The following is a 9217-nucleotide window of genomic DNA, read 5'->3' as shown; positions in this document are numbered from 1 at the left end:
TGTGAGGAAATGCTTTCACTAAGAGAGATTTTAAGAAGATAGTTGTGAAAATTGTATTCTCAAATTCGATTATGATTACGACATCCCTTTTCATAGTTCGAATTGTGAGATTTGGCAATTGATCTGAACATTTGGGACTTAGTAACATAAATTCTGAATTGTTTAGACACACATGTGAGCTATCTAAGGCAAAGGTGTATGAGCTTAAAAAAACTTAGATAAAGGCTTATCAAAGCATTAGGTATTAGAAATATGAACTTAAGGAATTCAATAAGCATTGTTTTCTAGAAGTTCAATTGTTTTCTGAATACATGTCAAAGCTAGTGGGAGCATAAGTGTTATGCTGGTAAGAAAATAATCATCATGTTAGTGGGAGCATGATTATTATGGTAAGTATTGCAAGTTAGCAATATTAATTATAGAAAATAAAGATTCATTTTGCAAAGTTGCAAGGGTTGAAAAGTTGTTTTGCTATAATTAAGGGAGAGAATATTATACTTCGTTTCAAAATTCTAAAGCTTAGATCGAGAAATGTTAATAAATTTAGTCAAGGATACATAGTGCATTCTCAAAATTCGATTATGATTACAGCATCCCTCTTCATAGTTCGAATTGTGGGAACAGGGCACATAAAATATTATGGCAGAAGGATGATGAAGTATCATGTCTTTATGTGAGACATTATGCATCGTGTCCAATACGCTTCGGGTATAGGATCGATTGCATATGCTATAATATTTGACCATTTAAAATTTTTCAGTGCCTAGGGCATTAAGAGGGAAAAGGGACTAGAACTGGTTTTGACTAAAATAATTAAACAACTATCAAAGGACGATTTGAGGTTCACTGAGGATTTGTCGCTTGTGAGTAGTTGGAAGTATAGTACTGGATGGACTATATTGACATTATTATGAATAGATAAGATTCTATTAAGAATGAGTTGTCATATGGCAAATATGGAAATGTTTCCATTAATGGGAGTTGGATATTAAGAAATATGTCTAGATTAGAAACTTTTATGCAAGAAGGATGTTTAAAGGAATGTACTTTGAATGTGAGACTTCACGTCTATGGAATTGTCTTGTAACAATTTCCGATAGAATACCTTGTAATTTCATTAGCCGGGTCTTGGTGACTTTTGTGCTATGACATTACGAAAGAATCATTGCATAAAATGTTAGAATATGACATATTCTAAAAGTGGCAAGAATTTGGTATTCTTATACTAATAATAAGGATTGGGGATTGTGAAATGAGTTTCATTGGAAAAGTTTTCAATTGATCTATTTCACAAAGTATGGACCATAGGAAACCAAAGTGTGTATGCTTGGAGCATGGGACAATTGTGGTTATAATTCGAGTAATAAGTTGATTTTCTGAAACAGTAAGCAATGAATAATGAGTAATCAATATGGTGTTTAAATAAAAGTGTTTTTATTTACGCTCAAAAGTTTTGGGACCATATAGGATTAATATTATTATTGTGTTTCATTTTGCATGTTTTGACTTCCAGAATAACTAGGTTATTCGAACCTCCACAGTCGGTCATACGTTGGAAGTAGGTATGAAGGAAGACTGTCATGAATCTGTCTGTAGATTGTCTAAAGTGTTTAGACATAGCACAAGTTTGCTGCAGAGTTCATGAGTGCTTTGATAAGATTAAAGTATTGGATTAAACCCACGCTTACTTGAATCACTTCATGGTTTTATCACGAGTGATTGGTGAGACGATAACATTGTATATTCTTGAAACCGAGACGTGTGAGTTCTTATTTGCTGGTCGGTTGCACATTGATGATAAGTAAACGCACCAGTAACTTGGTGTTATAAAACTTATTGTTGTGTGTGATTCGATTAGTAGGTGCAAGCAAGCATTTGAGTCAAAGTTTATCCATTCCTTTTACCCAATGTGGGATAAAAGCGATATCTGTGGGCCCCTCGATGATTTAGTGATGACAAAGGAAAGTGCTCGGTCGGGCCAGGACTGATTTGATTTGTTCAATTAGTCAGTCGTCATAAATCGGAAATCGGGAAACGACACATAGACTGAGAGAATGATTTCAATCCATGTCTCATGTCTATACGATATCTTGTAGAATGGAGGAATATATAATCCCTTATTTAAAGGACACGCGTATCTGATAAGATCAGAGTTCACAGCGACTTTTGGAAGCTACGATTGCTGATCAGGTTCTGAAGTCATACGCAGAATAGTTATTAGACTTATCCAAGTGGGAGACTGTTGGATTAGTGTCTAAGTCCATAACTATTTTGGTATGTACTTGACCCGATTATGAGAATGGTCCTTTTGGGTTGCCTTCACCATAGCAATATGTAGGATGAATTAAGGAGAGAAAGGTTTAATTATGATTTATTAATATATTATAAGAATGATATATTAAAGGAGAAATCATATAGTTTAATTAATATTAGTCAAGAATTAATTAAGAATTAATTTTGTGGCTAAAAGAGATTAATTAAATTAAGGAGACTGATATTGTAATTATAAGATAGTTACAAAGTTGGGCTTAGGATCCATTAGATGGCAATGGACGAATTCTATATGGAGGACCATAAAGAAATCGTCCAAGGGCCTTCTGGAATGGTCTATTGGACTGCTTAGGGCTTAAGCAGTCAGATTAGGGTTTCCTAGTTGCAAACCCTAATAGCCTACATGTATATATAGGACCCATATGCCCCAAAAACGTGGCTAAGAGTTCCTCTAGGGTTTCCAGCCGTTTTTGGTGCATCCTCTCTCCTCCCTCTTCATCCAAGTTGCTTAGTGGTGTTTGTGACTCCATTAGAGGTGCAGCATTTGAGGCACTAAGCTTTCTGAAGCCAATCAAAGCAAGGATTGATTGTTATTGCTATATAACAATCAAAGGTAATTACTAAACCCTTATTTCAGTTCTTATTTGATAGATCTAGGGTTTGTAAGTCTTGGATTCATTGCATGTACAATAGAGAAACCTAGATCCAAGCATTAGGGTTTGTATAAGCACATAGGATTGTTCTTATGCCTAAAACCCATCAAGGGCCCTATCAGAGAAAGTGCAGGCAGCAAATTTAACTTTGCTCCCTTCGGGGCAAGAGCAGATCTCGAAAAATGACTCTGTTTTCTCGAACCATTACGATAGAGCAATGATTCCTCCACTCCCATTAAAGGTCTTGGGTTTGCAGTTGGTGAAATCCTTGTAGGAACACTCCCTAGGGTGTCTGTGACTATCTCCGTGGTTCGAGTTGGTACCGGTTCCAGCCCCACTGGCGCCACTAGTGTTGATTTGGGTCAGGGCTGTTGCCACAGTCGCGGTCACTGCAGCTTGGAAAACTACAGGATCGAATTGCGGTGGCGGCGGTGGTGGAGTTGAATTTATTGGAGGATTGTCGTTGGAACGTCTACTTGATCTACGTGGCGGCATCTTTTAGCTATAGAGTTTATAAAGATGAAAAGATGTGTCACACCCCCGAACCAGACGGCGGAAACGTCCGGGGGCTCGTGTGACTAACAATTGAATTATCATCACAATAGATATACATGAAACATAACACATTCATCACCAACATTACATATAACAACCAGCATTGTTCACATCAAGTACATTGTTATAAATTACATAAGTTCAAAGTATTAATAGTACGAGGAGCGATATTACATAAAATAAAACCATGCATACTTGAAAATCTTCCTGCTTAACGATTACCTAAGAATACAAGTTATTTTGAAAACGGTCAACATATATAATGTTGGTGAGTTCATAAGTATGTTTGAATAAAAGTCTTTGTATCCTTTGTAAAACCCAGAAAATCCGATATTTTCTGTAAAGTGTCTGAAAATGATGTGAAAATCAAGTATAAATACATGTGTGAATTTATTAGTTGTAACAAGATATGAATGTAGTTTTGACATCTTTGTATGGTAATTAAGTGATAAATTGAATAGTAGTATTTCCCCAGAAAATCCGATATTTTCTGATTTGTTATAATGTCGAGGTTCTTGTATCGTTAAATAAGTTGTTTTGTATTGACACAATCGAAGGGTTAATCTCTGAAATGTTAAATTGGTATTGGAATCTGTTTATGAGCCGTTATAACCATACACGATAATGACTAGGTTGCCTGTCTTGGCATTTTTCCAAATGCCGGTATTGCTCAAGGTTTTATCGCCCTAGACTGGCCTAGTCTAGCTGTAGCGAACAGCTAAGGCGTGGGGGGTCACCCCGTATAGATCTATCCACAAACTCTCGCTCTCCCTCCAGGAGACTCTGATTATAACTACAAGCTACGATTGTACACTCAAAGGTGCCAACCGACACGTCTCACTAGATTCTCAACCTTTCGTACTATGTTTAATGTTTACGTGTATGTTGTATGTTATCAAATCCAAAGGTACATATATAAGTATACGAAATTCAATAGTTATGTAAAGGTATAGTTACGATCTACTAAGCATGTGAATTTCAGTCCAAGCCCAGTTAGCATGTAAATGGATCACAAAGGCCCAATAACATGTAAGTTTCAGTCCAAGCCCAATTAACATGTAAATGGGTCACAAAGGCCCAATAACATGTAAGTGGGTAATTTGGGCCCAATAGGCATGTAAATGGACCACAAAGGCCTAATAAACATGTGGCCCCTAACTCAGGCCCAAATTAACATGTGAATGTGTCGTAAGGCCCAATAAACATGTCATGGAAAATATTGGGTTCAATATACACTTGAATGGGCCCTTAAGGCCCATTGGCCACGTAACGTGAATATTAGGCCCAATAAAATTGTTATCGATGTACTTCGTTCATTTGTTATTATTTCGTTGATTGTTTTAGTTCGAGGTTTACCGAATTGAAATATAAAAAGTCCTCTTTTGTAAAAACGACGTTCTTGACCAATAAGTCTCAAATTTTCAATTAAGGCCCAAAGTTTTGTAAAAATAACACTTTAGTCCATAATTTATAAAAATTTGTAATTTCGTCCCAAATGTTTAGAAATTCACGGATTTAATCCAAAAATTTATATTTTTACATTTATAGCCCAGTTTTGCAGAAAGTTACATTTTCAGCCATTTGTTTGTAAAATTTACACTTTCGGCCCAATTTTGATAAAAGTTACATTTTTGGTCCAATTTAGAAATAAATGTTATTTTCACCCCTAAATTTGGTTTATTTACATTTATGACTCAAACTTTGGTCAAATAGCATTTTTAATCCCAAAACCTCCATTTTTTTCGCAAGTTTGGGCCCAAAACCGTGAGGCCAAAGTATTTGGGCCATTAAGCTAAAATTTGCATTTTTGGCCCTTTGGAAAGCATTTTTATCATAAAAATCCATTTTTATACAAGTAGGACCTGTTTGATCCTTATAAAAACATAAATGTCACTTTTTACCCTTATCTTTTGTTTTCTTGACAATTTTGACCCTTAACAAAGTTTTTGCCTTAGATTTTTATATCTTAAACATATAACACTTTTAACTTGATAATATGATGTATAAGGTGTCTTAGTTCATGGATCTTAACTCAATGTTATTTAAGATGTCGAGATTTACTAAGATCTAACACATTTTTACAAAATAAACTAAGAAATCACACAAGACATGCATATAAGACATAGATCTACACATTTTACTTGTATTCTCCCCCAAAAATCATGTAAAACCGAAAACAAGGGGGTATGAACTCACCTTTGCTTGTTGTTCTCGGTTTTGAAGAATAAATGGAAGAGATTTTTGGGCCTAACACACCTTTGTTTTAGATCTCGAGCTTATGGAGGTTTTCTAAGAGTATGATCACCAAAAAATGTTTAGGAGAAGTGATCTAACATGAGAAAGGAGTTATATAGCTTGGATATGTAAAAACTTACCAAGAAATGATGATATTCTTGTGAGAATCCTCTTGAACACAAGTAAAATTTCGAGATTTTGGAGGAAGAAGAAGAAGGATGCTTAAGAGTGATTGAGGAAGTGTTTGAAAGAGTGTGTGTGTGTGTGTGTATGTGTGTGTTTTTGGCTCTCGGCCGAAAGTAGAAGAAGAGAGGGGAGAGAGTTGGTGAAGTGACTTGCATGGGAGTATGAGAGTCCTTGCATTGATATATGTTGGAGAATATGGAGGTGGCACCTCCTAAGTCAACTCTTATTACATTTCTTTTTTTTTGTTTAATTGATGTTGGGCCGAGATCTTTGGGTCAAGGAGTGGGAATGGAATAGTTTGAGCCCATTAACATTTAGTTAGGATTTTTGGAACCTAAACATGAAATTTTCGGCCCATTGGGCTCATTAGATAGCTCACGGCTCATTTTGAAAGAAAAAGGGAGTTTATGGCCCATTAGGGCAAATTAATTCATTAATGGCGCAATGAGGCCCATTAAGGGTAAACTAATTTATTTTGGACCCAAAATGCTAAGCTTTATGGAAGTGGGTCCAATTAGACCCCAAATAGGGTTTCTAAGCCCAAAATGGTTGAATTGGATGCTTATTGGTCCATTAGGCCCAGTAAGGAAATCCTAGTCCAATATGGACTTAACCCATGGTTCTTAGGGCTTCAGACTCTTTGATGAACATAATTGATGAATCAAAATGAGCATTGAGTGAGATTCACTTAGAGTATATGATTTACAATAGTTGAATGGTTACACAGGAATAGAATTTCCTAGCTAAAATGCTAGTTGTGACAAGATGGTAAGAGTTCGATAGTGATTATAAATCAGATGCCCTTTGAACTAATTTACCCTAGTTCAATACGTATTTTGCAAAATAGTTTGCAATAGATTCTACTACGTATAATTACTTGTAAAGTAACATCAAGAATTTAATAGTGATCTTTCCAAAGAAAAGAGAATGCATGTCAATTTCATTGGTATATTAGATGTATAGAGTTCAGAAAATGTGACCTTGAAGTAGGTCTACAACATACCAACTTAACGAGAAAACCTTGACAGCATACCGACCTATCGAAAATGAACATTCAAGGTCTAACTATAAACATGAAAAATAGCACAAGTGCATATACGTAGACTTAATCTATATCCAAATGAGTGAGTAGAGTATGCCCTACTCGCGAGGAGTGTGGTTCTGCTTCATACTAGTTCCAGCCCTGGAATTTGCGAACTGGCGTTCTGTTTCAAACACACGCCTTTCTAATGTTACTTGGCGCTCCCGAAGTTCTCTAACCACGGCTCAGTTGGTAGCTAGTTCCCTCTGCAGTTCATCAGTGTGATTCCTGGTTAACTCTTGGTCTTCTCTCAGGTGGCGGAGGCGAACCGTGTTGACTACCGTGGTAGCACCAACCTCCACGACTCGATTGATGGCTGCTCTTATTTGTTCATCGTTACGAGCAACTCGACGTACTAACACAGGGAGGGATCTATCTGCTGAGCCTCCCTCATCAAGGTTGTAGAAGCTTCGGTCCCCATTATAGGGAAGGTGTTGGCCCTGCTCATGGCTCCACCTCTCTAAGTTTACTGCCCACTGAGGTGTCGGGCCTTGGAAGTTCTGTCGGGGATTGGGATTTTGGGCAACTTGAGGTGGATCATAGACATCCGACTCTGAGTCAGAGACTTCCTGAATTTCCTCTTCATCCTCTTCCTCGGAGTCTTCTTCTATTGGAGCCACAAGGTCGTCTTTCGGTTCTCTTCGAGCCATCCTCCGTTTTCCTGATTGGGAAAGTACGGGTCTCCCAGTAGATGAAATCCAACCATGATATCTACGCGAGAATAGGGGTATAAGAGACGTTTAATCTACAATGGTGTGTTATCGTGTTATAAATACTCCTATAGTATTTAAATCTATGTTATGTTCTAGTGTTCCTTTGTAGTAAGAGTTGGTAAGTTTTTAGACTTGTTACAACACCACGACCATTCTTAGGCATATGCTAATCACCTCTCGAATAGATATAGTTGATCAGGCTATATTCATCTCAGACCTGATCATATATCCCAAGGCTTACTCGTGTTGTTCAAGAATCATAATACTTTTGTTTGGTTCCTATTATAATATTGATCTAGTATGTATGCATGTATACTTTTATAAAGATATTAATATATATATTAAAAGTATAACTCTTGGTCAGAGTGTTTTTATCCCATTGTGTTTATAGTTGTATATCTTTTATAGGTTGATATACTTAGTTCACTATAAACAATGCTCTGATACCAATCTGTCACACCCCCAAACCAGAATGGCGGAAACGTTCGGAGGCGGAGGACGTCATGTACAGTATCATAACAATTGCATAATAGTAAAACAAGCAACAACATCCATAGTATTTAAAATATTTAATACATGTTTGTTCTGTGTATTGATTTGTAAGACACCAAAAATGTATAGCAAAATAAAAGCAGAGTCTTGAATAAGCTTCGTGTTCTTAAAACCTGAGTGCGTGTACCTGACTATTGGTTTCCTGAGAATACAAGTTATTTTGAAAAGAGAGTACCAACATTTAAGTTGGTGAGTTCATAAGCATTTAGTATTTGAAGTTTGTATTTGTTCCCTGAAAATGGTAGTATGTTCCCCAGAAAATCCCATATTTTCTATAATAAATGAAAAGTAGTCTTAGGCCTTAAGACCAAAATGTTTGTATGTTATTGTACTCCGAAATAGTGTAAGTGTATGTTTTCCATAAATGTATGTTTTCTTTGGTAGAAAGATAGTGTACTACACTTGTATGAACTCTATTGTGTATTGGTGCTGGAAAATAATGATAGGTAGTCGTATTACTTAAAATAAAACCACTAAAGTAATGTTTGTTTTGTAAACCAAAATGTTTAGTTAATGCTTAATGTGAACGAGATTATAACCATACTGAACTGACTAGTGGCCTACACGACGTTCTTCAGGCGTCGGAATGTTATGACATTTGTCACCCCTAGACCTGCTGGTCCAACTGTAGCTAACAGTCGAGATGCGGGATTTTCAGTCTCGTATAGTTCTATATACAAATTCACGCTCTCCCTCCAGGAGACTCTGGTTATAAAATAAGACTTTAGCATGTACCTTAGCAGGTACCATGAAGTAGTGGCTCACATTCTAGTATTAACTCGTTTACGTATAGTGTATATATGTTTTCTTGTTCTTGTAACTGAATAGTATATTTGTAATGAAAAGTAATTGTACTTATGTATTTGTTCATGTAAATTATCCTTGAACTAGAAAATAGTGTGAATTGATACCTAAACTATGCCTATTATAGTTTATAAGTCGTTATGTTTGTACTGAAAATGATTAAGGAA

Source organism: Lactuca virosa, chromosome 3, assembly GCF_052849685.1.
Source record: "Lactuca virosa cultivar CGN04683 chromosome 3, Lactuca_virosa_CGN04683_v6, whole genome shotgun sequence".
NCBI lineage: Eukaryota > Viridiplantae > Streptophyta > Magnoliopsida > Asterales > Asteraceae > Lactuca > Lactuca virosa.
The sequence above is the reverse complement of the archived record's forward strand: the minus strand, read 5'-3'. Positions refer to the sequence as shown.